We start from the raw sequence: 15,424 nt of genomic DNA on the forward strand, positions 1-15,424 counted from the left end.
GCAATGAAACAACGGGGTGCACAGAAAAGATGAAGCAGCGTTCAAGAGAGGAAGTTAACCTATGGCAGAGATGTGAACCTCAGCAGGTTCAATTTCTCAACCATATAGTGTATGATGTGCTCCCTAGTCTGTCTAACCTCCATATGTGGGGCAAAGTAGAGACACCAGTCTGCCACTTTTCTCCAAATGTGGAACCTTGGGACATATTTTGAGGAGTTGCTCCAAGGCACTAGGAGAGAGAAAATGCCAGCGGCGCCCAATCAAGTCTTGAAAGTCTTCATAGAAGTCATCAGCAAGGGAATTAAGTGGAGCAGACAGGTTTGTCCTTCTAACATTGCCATCATTAAACCCCCAAGAAAAAAATATGCAGGAACCTTGGTCTCTGCAAATGACTGCCTGCTGATGGTGGACCTGAAGAGATAGCTGTGGTTCCCTCAGCATATTTTAGTCACTATCATAAGACCCCATATTGTCCTCATCTCAGAAGCCACCAAACAAGTTGCTCTGCTGGAGTTGATGGTTCCTTGGGAGGATCGTATGGATGAGGCCTTTGAGAAAAAACTTGCCAAGTATGAGGGACTAATTAGCAATTGCTGACAAGGTGGTTGGAGAGTCAGGTGCCCACCGGTAGAGACAGGAGGCAGCTTTTCGCAGGCAGATCCTTGGCCAAAGCCCAGAGGTTACTGGGAACTGGAGGAGAGGGGAGAAGAAGAGCCATCAGCAAACACTCAGAACACACAGAAGTAGCAGAGAAAGATAATAGATGGCTGTGGCCTGAGACAGGAGAGCCATGGAGGTGAGGTAGATTATCTGGTGACAAACCTGAGGCCTGATCAACCTTAGTGGGGACACCTGGCAGAGAGTTGTATGATGTTGAAAGACCCTGACACTTGAAGAATCCAGTAACACCGCTGAAGATGTAGAGAGAAGCATCATAAGACGGATTTGCTCAGAGCTGCTTCTGAATTTTTTTCCTTTCATATACAATATACGTATATATTTTATTTCTACTTATTATTAATTATTATTTTTATTATTAATATGTTACTTTGCTTGCTTTGCCTTTTATTAGATATTCTTGTGTTTTGTTTCTGTTATTTTGTTGCATCAGTCTGAAGTAAAGTACTTCTCAGGCTCTGCCAGGACAAACACTTAGAAAGTTCTTTCCTTTCAGAGATTTATAGCAAAACTTCTTGATTGGTTTATCGTACCAAAACAATATCATCTTAAAGTTATGAAAATGTTTACCACATAACAGCCCTGAGAACCCTGCACTGCTGAAAACCTGGGCATGGCGGAGCAGCACCACCGCTGCCCTCACTCAACTTCACTGAATTGGGGCCCTTGGTAAATTTTTCACCCTCCAAATATCTTCACGTTCTGACAGCAACAGGAGAAGAAAAAAGCAGGAGCACCGAGAGCCCCTCAGCTAATTGATGGAGGGAGATAAAGACAAAAAAAAAAAAACGAGCGAGTGAAAGAGTGCTAACCACTGTAGCGGAATTCACTCTTTCAACTTTGATTGGGGTTTTCCCAGCATCAGAGCCTGACGTTAATGGTGCGCTATGTGATTCTTTAATACAAGCCAAGTAGAAAATGATGATCTGTGTCAAGGCTGGCTTTTGTTGTTGCTGAGATTATCTTGTCTCTGTTGTGGTTTTGAGGTGCTGTTGTAACAGCACATATCCAAACGTTCAACCTGCTCCATTTGTAAAGCTAATGCGCCTTTCTGGACAAAGGTGGGATTTCTTTCCGGTAGGTTCCTCAAGTTACTGGGGAACACTCTGCCTCCACAAATCTGAATAGAATGAGCTTCTCATACTGTATGCCTTACCTTCTTTATTGTTCCATAAATAAAAATAAAATCAAGGTAGACTTTTTAATTAATGACAATTGCAAACCTCTGCTTGCTTTATGGTAAGACTTATTGAGTTCCGTTCCTCCTAATATAATTAGCAGCACTCCGTGGTGGGCATGCATCCATTTCAGAGATGGTCTCTGCTTTGGGCACAATGCTGCTGGAAAAGCTCAACACTTCATCTCTAGGAAGCGGACGGGCAGATTAATAGCGTCAGCCATATTAGAACATTAGAAAAGCACATGCCATTCAGACGAACAAAGCTCACCAGCCCTGTCCACTTAATTTCTCCAAAAAAGACATCAAGTTGAGTTTTGAAGGTCCTTAAAGTTCTGCTGTCCACCACCCTACCTGGTAGCTCATTCCATGTGTCTGTGGTCCACTGTGTGAAAATTTCCTAATGTTTGTACAAAATTTACCCTTAACAAATTTCCAACAGTGTCCGTGGGTTCTTGATGGACTCATTTTAAAGTCTGATCCACTGTACTAATGCCCTTCATAATTTTAAACAATTCAATCATGTCACCTGTTTATCTTGTTTTGCTTAAACTGTAAAAGCTCAGCTCTCTTAATCTTTCCTCATAACTCATCTCCTATAGCCCTGGAATCAGCCTAGTTGCTCTTCTCTGGACCTTTTCTAGAGCTGCTATGTCCTTTTTTGTAGCCTGGAGACCAAAACTGCACACAGGACTCCAGATGAGGCCTCACCAGTGTGTTGTAGAGCTTCAACATGACCTACTTGGACTTGTACTCCACACATCAGGGCGCTATATAACCTGACATTCTGTTAGTCTTCTTAATGGCTTCTGAACACTGTCTGGCACGTGATAGTATAGAGTCCACTATGACTCCTAATTCCTTCTCATAAGGTGAACTTTAGATTTTCCGGCCATCCATTGTGTATTCAAACTTAACATTTTTCTTCCTATGTGTCTTCTTCTTCTTTCGGCTGGTCCCGTTAGGGGTTGCTACAGTGGATCATCTTCTTCCATATCTTTCTGTCCTCGTCATCTTGTTCTGTCACACCCATCACCTACATGTCCTCTCTCACAACATCCCTAAACCTTCTCTTAGGCCTTCCTCTTTTCCTCTTCCCTGGCAGCTCTATCCTTAGCATCCTTCTCCCAATATACCCAGAATCTCTCCTCTGCACATGTCCAAACCAACACAATCTCGCCTCTCTAACTTTGTCTCCCAACCGTCCAACCTGAGCTGACCCTCTAATGTTCCTCATTTCTAATCCTATCCATCCTCGTCATACCCAATGCAAATCTTAGCATCTTTAACTCTGTCACTTCCAGCTCTGTCTCCTGCTTTCTGGTCAGTGCCACTGACTCCAACCCATATAACATAGCTGGTCTCACTACCATCCTGTAGACCTTCCCTTTCACTCTTGCTGATACCCATCTGTCACATATCACCTCTGACACTCTTCTCCACCCATTCCACCCTGTCTGCACTCTCTTTTTCACCACTCTTCCACAGTCCCCATTACTCTGTACTGTTGATCCCAAGTATTTAAACTCATCCACCTTCGCCAACTCTACTCCCTGTATCCTCACAATTCCACTGACCTCCCTCTCATTTACACACATGTATTCTGTCTTGTTCCTACTGACCTTCATTCCTCTCCTCTCTAGAGCATATCTCCAACTCTCCAGGGTCTCCTCCACCTGCTCCCTACTATCGCTACAGATCACAATGTCATCAGCAAACATCATAGTCCACTGGGACTCCTGTCTAATCTCATCCGCCAACCTGTTCATCATCATTGCAAATAAGAAAGGGCTCAGAGCCAATCCCTGATGTAATCCCACCTCCACCTTGAATGCATCCGTCGCTCCTACCTCAGACCTCACCACTGTCACACTTCCCTCGTACATATCTTGTACAACTCTTACGTACTTCTCTGCCACTCCCGACTTCCTCATACAATACCACAACTCCTCTCGAGGCACCCTGCCATATGCTTTCTCCATATGAGAAGACGCAATGCAACAATATTTCTTCCTATGTGTAATGCTTTATATTTACTGACATTAAATTTTATCTGCCATAAATCTGCCCAAGCCTGTCTGCTGTCCAAGGCCTTCTGTAATGACTGAATGGATTCTGGATTATCTGCCTATCCACTTATCTTGGTATCATCTGCAGACTTAACCAGCTTGTTATTTATATTCCTATCCAAATCATTTTATATACCAGCCCTAGTGGTACATCTATCTATCTATCTATCTATCTATCTAATCGAGTTATTGACTTGATGATGAAGATGAAATTGAGGACCATCTATTTATTACAGTAAAATTATAAAATATGAAATGAAAACACCCCAATAATTCAATAATTTAATAAGAAATGCACACAACAACCCAAAATCATTCACCATACCTGAGTCGTAAACCGTCACACCTACTGTAAGTCTCCTGGTCACTTTAGCATCTTCGACTCCCAGAATCTGCTTGAGCTCTCCATCACACCACAACGGAAAAAGCAGGTTAAGAAAACGAGTGGATGAGGGAAATGAATTTGAAATGTGAAAATCTTCACTCAAAGACGCAGACTTGTGCTTCAGAGCAATTCCGTCCTTAGGGACATAAATCCAGTTCAGGAAATTAAATCAGCTCTAAAATGTCACCATTGAAATGCTGGCTATGATCTACCTATGCTAATATTTCACAAAATGAGTAACTTCCGCTTCAGCACAGGAAATTTCATTTTGGATTGCCTGCTGCACATTGGAATTCCGTGTTGACAGACATGGGCGGATTTCCAAGCTGGGATTTGCAGGAAGAGTCAATTTGCAGAATCTTTGCTCACCAGGTATTCTTTAACATAAAGTCTCCGGCTCACAGCGGCAATGCTATGCATTCGTGAGGCTACTTTTAAATGGCTCTTCAGCTTTCACTTTATGTAATACTAGCTGTGTAAGCCCGTACTGTAAAAAGCACGGGGTCCTAGAAACTATTGAAATCGTCAGAAAAAAAAAATTGAAATGTCAAGATGTCAGGTAATTGTAAGTTTCTTCAGAGGTTTTGTTTTGCCACCGTGCTAGCCTCGCTTGTGTATTAGCGACAGGAGGAAAAGTAAAAGGGATATTATTTGACGATGTGCTCGCTACGCTTCTGTATTAGCCGCTAAGCGAGTGACTCTTTCTTTGGAGGTTTCACTTTGCCAACATGCTGGCCTCGCTCGTTTATCCTCAGAGGTTGAGCCCTTACCCCCAACTCCACCTCTCACTTCCGGGCCGGACAGACACACACACTTCCATGTGTGGACGTTTAAATATAAGATTACGTTTGCCAGAGACAGTTAGCTTCGATGGAGTCGTGTTCTGTCGTGTTGCTGGTGTGGCCATCTGGGGTGAAGGACGCAAAGCCTGAGCTCATTACAATATTGCATAGAAATGCACAGGGTGGCGTGATGCCAGTACTGCTGCTTTGCAAATAGGGTGCTTCTTTCATGGCGTTTGCATGTTCTCGTTGTGACTGCATGGCTTTCCTCCCACAGTCCAATTACTTGCCACTTAGATGGCCTGCCGATGTTAAATTGGCTGCTGATGTGCTTAAGTGTTGGGTCACCGTGTGCCCTGCCTGAGGGTTGTTCATGCTGTGTGCCTGATGCTTGCTGGGATAGGCCCCGTTCCACCATGCTCTGGATAAGTGGGTTTGGACAATGGATGGAAGTAAATATGTTGTGACATGGTGCCACCTTGAGTTGCTTCATGTCCAATTTGATTATCACATCCAAATTACAGTGGAACCTCGGTTCACGACCCTAATTCGTTCCAAAACTCTGGTCGTAACCCGATTTGGTCCTGAACCGAAGTAATTTCCTCCATAGGATTGTATGTAAATACAAGTAATCTGTTCCAGACCGTACTAACTGTATGTAAATATATTTTTTTAAATTTTTAAGCACAAATATAGTTAATCAAACCATAGAATGCCCAGCGTAATAATAAACTAAATGTAAAAATATTGAATAACACTGAGAAAACCTTGAACAACAGAGAAAACTAACACTGTAAGAGTTCGTGCTACAGCGCTACAAATCACTCGCTAAAAACACTTTTTTTAATGAGTTTTAAGCACAGGGAAAAAAATAAACATTTGAAAAATCCGTAATTTAATAAACCACCAAAAAAAGTAACATTGCAACAATGCACGCTACGAACCGATCGCTGTAAACAGAAGTGAAAACAAAACCAAGCCTGGCGCATTCTTGAACTACTTTCTCTGCCTTATGTGTCCAGCTCTCTCTCACGCACGCGTGTGTGTGTGTCTCTCTCTCTCTCTCTCTGCACAGGAAATGCACAGGGAGAGACTGAACACACGCGGAAATCATCGGCGCACACAAACCGAAAGGGAAACTGACTTGTTCGTATACCGAGTGTTTGGCCGTGAACAGATGCAAAAGTTTGGCGAACTTTTTTGGACGTAAACTGATTTGTAAGTGTTCCGAGACGTTCGTGAACCAGTGGTCCTTTCCATTTGCCTATCTATGGGTGAAACACAACACAACAAAACAAGACGTTCTCAGAGCTGCTTAATCCGATTTATTGAAAGGCAGGAGCAAATCCTGAAGGGTCTATTCACACAATGACCCATAGTAAGCTAAACTGAAATCCCCAATCAACCTAATTTGTACATCTTTGGGGTTGGAAAAGGACAACCAGGACACCCAGACAGACAGAGGAAGAAAGTCCTGATTCCTCACAGATGAAGAGTGGACACAAGGATCAAGTGAAGGACGCTGGGTCTATCAGGCAGCAGCAGCCCTGACCATGGTGGCACCATGCCAGTCCAAGTGGGTGTGATTACACTGACTTGGCTGACAGGACAGACATTTTGTTATGCAGCACGCAAAAGATCTTCAGGCAAGTGTGGCATTGTCACAACTTTAAAAGTTGGTTACAAGGAATGTGAGACATTTTCATGGCACTTCTAGTCAGCCTTTGTGAAATTTTAATCTTAAACTGAGCTGTTATTATAGGTGGAAATCTGGAGATTTGATGTGATTCAGTATACATGTATATTGTGGTCCACCATAGGGTGTAGAGCTCCCTCAACCCTGACACAGACAGACTAACACACAAGTTCAACACATCACACACATTTATTCTTCAGTGTGGAAGCACTTTCCTTCACTCCCTACTACACAGCACAATACAAAGCATGTTTGAAATCTGTCAATTTTAACCTTCTGGGGTTGGCTCTTAGTGGGCTAGGGCCACCGATCAAAAATCAGACATCAAATATGTTATCATCTTCATGATCAGGAACCTCAAAATGGCATAAAACGACGCCATATGCTGATATTGTGAAAAGGAGAAACTTTGACCCCTCATCTCTCATTAGGGGGCGAACCAATGCTGCTGATCACTTTGGCAGAAGACACCTATTGTATTACTAAACAGTCCCTTGTGATGGCCCGTCAGGCCCTCTCCTGAATGCCTTTACCTCATTCACAAGAAAATAGTTTTTCCAGAGATGAACCCGGGTTCACCTGACTTTTCCCACGTGGGTTGAATAGAATTCCCTCTTCCTTTTTTGTTATGAGGTTTGCTTCTCCCTTTGGTCTGGCGCTCTCTCCTCTCCGTTCACCTTTTTCCCACCACACATTTACATAAAGTTGGCTCCTCCACGTTGTCACACATGTGCGATTGGGAGGCAGCTAGAGGGCCCAAATAATAGTAGTACCACGCCAGACCAGGGAGTGGCGAGCTGCACTAACTTTCTCTCTCTGTCCTCTGCAGACTAAATCTCACTAGGTGCTATTGATGACATCACTTCTGGTCCCGAAGATGTCACTTCATTGTCACAGCCTTTAAAGCCACCATCTTATCAAACTAAAATCAGTTCTGTTTTGCACTTCAGCCTGAACACAACTAACAAAAAGTATCCTTTTACAGTCAGGGCACAATATATGTGTGGCTGCTCCAAACCTTTTTTTGATGTATCATGTCATTCTTGTTACACCGTACAGTCTTGATTGACCCTCCAAACCAAGTGCTCTCTTCCCCATGCACAATTGGCCGGCCTTACACGTTCAGCTATTCCACCACTATCAGGAATGGGTTAGGGTTAGGGTTAGACAAACTGCCAGTGACACACAAACACGCATTTTCACCTGGATGATGGGACGGCAGCCATTTTGATGCCAGTACGGTACACTCACCACACATTAGGTGCAGGGGTGAGAGATAGTTAGCCAATTCGAGACAGGGGATGATTAGTAGGGGCCAGAATGACTAGCCTGAGGTGGGGTTTTCAGGTCTAAAAGGATAAAAAATAAGGGGGAACCCCAAAAACTTCAGCATCTTTTGTAACCAGACATCAATACTTGTCCAATGGTATATCACAGGGGTGCCCAACTCCAGTCCTGGAGGGCCGCAGTGGTTGCAGGTTTTCATTCTAACCCTTTTCTTAATTAGTGACCTGTTTTTGCTGCTAAGTAACTTATTTTAATTCATTTTATTTGACTAGCTCTTGAAGACCCTTTAATTGTTTCTTTTTCCTTAATTAGCAGCCAAACAATAATGAGATACAAAATGAGCCAAAACAGGACCAGCAAACTGTGACCATCATACAGTGTCTCAATGTAAAGAAAGATGAAGGTCTCAGGAATGCTGATCTGCTCTTAGAAAAGAGAAAATCCATAATTTTTAAAATGTCTGCTATTGCACAATGAGAGCAGCAACAAGCCATGGAATTAAAGAACGGGTTTAATTAACGACGAGACTCAGCGCCTCATTAAGCAACTGGTTGCAGTGAAATTGGTTGGAGTTTGAGGCCCTGACATTAGGGGTCTTTTGTTGGCTCACTCACTTCACATTTCTTTTCTATTTGGGTGCCATTTAAGGAAAGAAATGAAGCAGAGGAACGATGAAGAAATTCAGGGAAACATTTCTTTAAAACCAAGTCAATTAAAATTAATTCAAACGAAGTTAATTAGCAGCAAAAACAGATCACTAATTAAGAAAGGGGTTAGAATGAAAACCTGCAGCCACTGTGGCCCTCCAGGACTGGAGTTGGGCAACCCTGATATATCATATATGGACTTTCATTCTCATACTGGGGAATTAGGAGGTACAGGACAGAAAAACTGAAGTGATTTCAAAGCATGCAAAAGTAATTCTTATAAACACAATTTAAAAGCAACGAGTTGCGATTGAATAATAAGAGATCAGATGAATTCAACATGGCCTCAACCACACATAGAGATCTCAGCTATTACCCCGACTGAACGGTGGATTGACGAGAGTCTCCTCATGCCAAGGCTGACCGTCTCCTCCATATTCCGTACTGAACAGTCCATTCCTTATGTTGGAGACAATGCCCGGGGGGTGGGGGAGGCTGGGTGGTCTCGTGGGCTCGGAACCCCTGCAGATTTTGTTTTTTTGGTTTTTTTTTTCTCCAGCTCCTAAAGTTTTTTTTTTTATTTTTTCTGTCCTCCTTGCCATCAGACCTTACTTTATTCTTTGTTATTTATTATTATATTTCTATTTTTTATAAACGTTTCTTTCTTCATCTTGCAAAGCACTTGGAGCTACATCATTTGTATGAAAACGTACTCTAGAAATAAATGTTGTTGACAACCAGGACACCCAGACAGACAGAGGAAGAAAGTCCTGATTCCTCACAGATGAAGAGTGGACACAAGGATCAAGTGAAGGACGCTGGGTCTATCAGGCAGCAGCAGCCCTGACCATGGTGGCACCATGCCAGTCCAAGTGGGTGTGATTACACTGACTTGGCTGACAGGACAGACATTTTGTTATGCAGCACGCAAAAGATCTTCAGGCAAGTGTGGCATTGTCACAACTTTAAAAGTTGGTTACAAGGAATGTGAGACATTTTCATGGCACTTCTAGTCAGCCTTTGTGAAATTTTAATCTTAAACTGAGCTGTTATTATAGGTGGAAATCTGGAGATTTGATGTGATTCAGTATACATGTATATTGTGGTCCACCATAGGGTGTAGAGCTCCCTCAACCCTGACACAGACAGACTAACACACAAGTTCAACACATCACACACATTTATTCTTCAGTGTGGAAGCACTTTCCTTCACTCCCTACTACACAGCACAATACAAAGCATGTTTGAAATCTGTCAATTTTAACCTTCTGGGGTTGGCTCTTAGTGGGCTAGGGCCACCGATCAAAAATCAGACATCAAATATGTTATCATCTTCATGATCAGGAACCTCAAAATGGCATAAAACGACGCGCCATATGCTGATATTGTGAAAAGGAGAAACTTTGACCCCTCATCTCTCATTAGGGGGCGAACCAATGCTGCTGATCACTTTGGCAGAAGACACCTATTGTATTACTAAACAGTCCCTTGTGATGGCCCGTCAGGCCCTCTCCTGAATGCCTTTACCTCATTCACAAGAAAATAGTTTTTCCAGAGATGAACCCGGGTTCACCTGACTTTTCCCACGTGGGTTGAATAGAATTCCCTCTTCCTTTTTTGTTATGAGGTTTGCTTCTCCCTTTGGCCTGGCGCTCTCTCCTCTCCGTTCACCTTTTTCCCACCACACATTTACATAAAGTTGGCTCCTCCACGTTGTCACACATGTGCGATTGGGAGGCAGCTAGAGGGCCCAAATAATAGTAGTACCACGCCAGACCAGGGAGTGGCGAGCTGCACTAACTTTCTCTCTCTGTCCTCTGCAGACTAAATCTCACTAGGTGCTATTGATGACATCACTTCTGGTCCCGAAGATGTCACTTCATTGTCACAGCCTTTAAAGCCACCATCTTATCAAACTAAAATCAGTTCTGTTTTGCACTTCAGCCTGAACACAACTAACAAAAAGTATCCTTTTACAGTCAGGGCACAATATATGTGTGGCTGCTCCAAACCTTTTTTTGATGTATCATGTCATTCTTGTTACACCGTACAGTCTTGATTGACCCTCCAAACCAAGTGCTCTCTTCCCCATGCACAATTGGCCGGCCTTACACGTTCAGCTATTCCACCACTATCAGGAATGGGTTAGGGTTAGGGTTAGACAAACTGCCAGTGACACACAAACACGCATTTTCACCTGGATGATGGGACGGCAGCCATTTTGATGCCAGTACGGTACACTCACCACACATTAGGTGCAGGGGTGAGAGATAGTTAGCCAATTCGAGACAGGGGATGATTAGTAGGGGCCAGAATGACTAGCCTGAGGTGGGGTTTTCAGGTCTAAAAGGATAAAAAATAAGGGGGAACCCCAAAAACTTCAGCATCTTTTGTAACCAGACATCAATACTTGTCCAATGGTATATCACAGGGGTGCCCAACTCCAGTCCTGGAGGGCCGCAGTGGTTGCAGGTTTTCATTCTAACCCTTTTCTTAATTAGTGACCTGTTTTTGCTGCTAAGTAACTTATTTTAATTCATTTTATTTGACTAGCTCTTGAAGACCCTTTAATTGTTTCTTTTTCCTTAATTAGCAGCCAAACAATAATGAGATACAAAATGAGCCAAAACAGGACCAGCAAACTGTGACCATCATACAGTGTCTCAATGTAAAGAAAGATGAAGGTCTCAGGAATGCTGATCTGCTCTTAGAAAAGAGAAAATCCATAATTTTAAAATGTCTGCTATTGCACAATGAGAGCAGCAACAAGCCATGGAATTAAAGAACGGGTTTAATTAACGACGAGACTCAGCGCCTCATTAAGCAACTGGTTGCAGTGAAATTGGTTGGAGTTTGAGGCCCTGACATTAGGGTCTTTGTTGGCTCACTCACTTCACATTTCTTTTCTATTTGGGTGCCATTTAAGGAAAGAAATGAAGCAGAGGAACGATGAAGAAATTCAGGAAACATTTCTTTAAAACCAAGTCAATTAAAATTAATTCAAACGAAGTTAATTAGCAGCAAAAACAGATCACTAATTAAGAAAGGGGTTAGAATGAAAACCTGCAGCCACTGTGGCCTTCCAGGACTGGAGTTGGGCAACCCTGATATATCATATATGGACTTTCATTCTCATACTGGGGAATTAGGAGGTACAGGACAGAAAAACTGAAGTGATTTCAAAGCATGCAAAAGTAATTCTTATAAACACAATTTAAAAGCAACGAGTTGCGATTGAATAATAAGAGATCAGATGAATTTAACATGGCCTCAACCACACATAGAGATCTCAGCTATTACCCCGACTGAACGGTGGATTGACGAGAGTCTCCTCATGCCAAGGCTGACCGTCTCCTCCATATTCCGTACTGAACAGTCCATTCCTTATGTTGGAGACAATGCCCGGGGGGGGGGGGAGGCTGGGTGGTCTCATGGCCTCGGAACCCCTGCAGATTTTGTTTTTTTTTTTTTTCTCCAGCTCCTAAAGTTTTTTTTTATTTTTTCTGTCCTCCTTGCCATCAGACCTTACTTTATTCTTTGTTATTTATTATTATATTTCTATTTTTTATAAACGTTTCTTTCTTCATCTTGCAAAGCACTTAGAGCTACATCATTTGTATGAAAACGTATTCTAGAAATAAATGTTGTTGTTATTCCTTAATCCCTTCGCTTCTTCAGTGTGGCAGGATTCCCAAAGCTAAATAAACTTTGTTTTTCGGTATGTTGCAAAGTGGGATTTTTTTTTTCTTTGTTTTGTTTTCTTTCCATGTTTCACCAGCTTGACGCAGTCTTTGCTCTCGCACGTTATCACGCTCCCTGACCCCTGCCATTGGCAGCAAGATAAAGGCTCATCCGGGCGGGTTGTGAAACCAAGAAAGAGTGATGACACTTAGTCCTTACAGCAGCTTCAGAAAGCCGCATTGGTCGAGGTTGTCTGCAGCTTGGCCGTACTCCATGCTACCTCAGACTCAAATGGCAGGTAAAGCATTGAAAGGTTTGAGGGAGAAGTGCTGTCAGGGCCCCAGCATTTGCTGTTCAGGTCCAGCCATTTCAAGAATGTGACCTTTGGACTGCATCTGAAGGCTGTAGCCCTTGGCTCTAGTGAGAATGGATTAGGAAGGTTTGTAAAAAGAGGATGTGGGAAGAGGATTTTAAGAAAAAGATCATTTAAGTGCTGCAATTAAGGAACAGAATGCCCGTTAGGTCTCTGTCCTGTGGCACTGCCAATAGAAATAATGCACCCATTGGCACATGCAGCCAAGAATTTTGCTGTACTAAAAATCTGCACATACCAGGGGTCCCCAACTGCAGTCCTGGAGGGTCCCAGTGGCTGCAGGTTTTCATTCTAACCCTTTTTTTTAATTAGTGACATGTTTTTGCTGCTAATTAACTCCTTTTCTATTCATTTCAATTGACTTTTTTACTTTGAATTTCTTAATTTCTTTCCTCAAATGGTACCCAAACATTTGGAGTGGCTAGCGATCTGCATTGGCAATGGGAAAGTTGCCGGTTCGAATCCCGTAAATGCCAAAAGGGATTCTGCTCTGTTGGGCCCTTGAGCAAGGCCCTTAACCTGCAATTGCTGAGACGCTTTGAGTAGTGAGAAAAACGCTATATAAATGCAAAGAATTTATTTATTTCAAATGTGAAGTGAGTGAGCCAACAGAAGACCAACTAAGTCAGGGCCTTAAACTCCAACCAGTTGCTTAATTAGGCGCCGAGTCTTGTTGTTCATTAAATTCGTTCTTTAATTCCATGGTTTGTTGCTGCTCTCATTGTACAATGGCACACAATTCCAAAATTGTCAATTTTCTCTTTTCTAAGAGCTCTGTGAAAATGTTTTTGTGGACCTGAGCAGATTAACATTCCTGAGACCTTCATCTTTCTTTATTTTCAGATATTGCATGATGGTCACAGTTTGCTGGTCGTGTTTTGTGCCTCATTATTGTTTGGCTGCTAATTAAATAAAAAGGAACAATTGAGGGGTCTGAGTATTCAAGAGCAAGTCAATTATAATGAATGTAAAAGGAGTTAATTAGCAGCAAAAACAGGTCACTAATTAAGAAAAGGGTTAGAATGAATACCTGCAGCCACAACGGCCCTCCAGGATCCGTGTTGGCCTTGTAATGAAATTTGTAATCCTACTTACATTATAAACAGTAATAACCAATCAAATGGAAATATAGGCAACTGTTTGAAATTATACAAGGATGTACTTTATGACACTCTTTACCTTAATAATTCTAGAAGGACTTGAGTCTGATAAAGTTCAGTGGTATTCAGATCAGGCTCAGATGGGATTGACTGTTCAGCACAGCAACACTGCCTACTTAAGTGGCTGGACGGGTGCTGAAAGACTGTGCGGATCAACTGGCCGGAATCTTCACTAGGATTTTCAACCAGTCCCTGTCCCAGGCCACTGTCCCATCCTGCCTCAAGTTCTCAATCATTGTTCCGCTGCCGATAAAATCCATCACGAACAGTCTGAATGATTTCCGTCCAGTGGCACTCCCATCTGTCATCATGATGTGCTTTGAGAAACTGGTGCGGAGTCATATCATCACCTGCCTGCCAGCAGATCTGGACCCATTTCAATTTGCTTACAAAGCAAAGAGATCCACGGAGGACGTTGTGGCCACAGCCCTTCATGCTGCCCTGACCCACCTGAGGCAGCAGAGGAGTTACGCCAGACTGCTCTTTGTGGAGTTCAGCTCGGCGTCTAACACCATCCTCCCACAATGACTGGTGTCCAAACGGGCAGATCTGGGACTTCCATCACTCACCTGTAGTTGGATACTGGACTTCCTGTCTGGTCGCTCCCAGAGGGTCAGGCTGGGTCCCCACACCTCCACTGCTCTCAGCCTCAACACTGGGACGCCGCAGGGTTGTGTGCTCAGCCCGCTCCTCTACACCCTCTACACATATGACTGTGTCCCACTCCCCACTCACCATAGCAACAAGATCATAAAGTTCACGGATGACATCTTGGGCAAGGAGGGTGAGCTGGCAAACAGGGATGAGGTGGAGTGGCTGTCAGAGTGGTGCACAGTCAATAACCTCCTCCTCAGCACCACAAAAACGAAGGAGCTTGTTACTGACTTTAGAAAAAACAAAACTGACATCCAGCCACTCATTATTGGCGGGGCCTGTGTGGAGAGGGTACCGCTGTTCAGGTTTCTGGGCATTGAGCGGGAGGATGACCTGACCTGGAGCGCCAACACCAAGGAGCTGATGAAGAAGGCACAGCAGAGACTATATTTTCTGAGAATCCTCACAAATAATCATCTCTCCAAAAAGCTGCTCCTTGCTTTTTATCACTGTTCCATCGAGAGTGTGCTCACGTACGGACTGTGTGTGGTACGGCAGCTGCACTTCCTCAGAAAGGAAATCACTCCACAGGGTCGTCAGGACAGCGGAGAGAACAATTTGTTGTACCCTCCCCACTCTGGAACAAATCTACACCTCCCGGTGCCTCAAAAAAGCAATAAACATTTCACAGGATTCATCACATCCCGGTCATTGCCTCTTCCAGCTTTTGCCATCGGGCAAGATATACGGAGCAATGAAAACCGGGACAAACCGCCTTAAAAATAGCTTTCATCCAAAAGCAATCATGGCCCTGAACTCAGAATAAAACTGGTCCATATCACTCTCCCAATGTGCAATAGACCTTAAGTCAACCAGTGCAATTTGCATATATGGC

The sequence above is a fragment of the Polypterus senegalus genome, chromosome 16 (assembly GCF_016835505.1).
Source record: "Polypterus senegalus isolate Bchr_013 chromosome 16, ASM1683550v1, whole genome shotgun sequence".
In the NCBI taxonomy this organism is placed as follows: Eukaryota; Metazoa; Chordata; class Cladistia; order Polypteriformes; family Polypteridae; genus Polypterus; species Polypterus senegalus.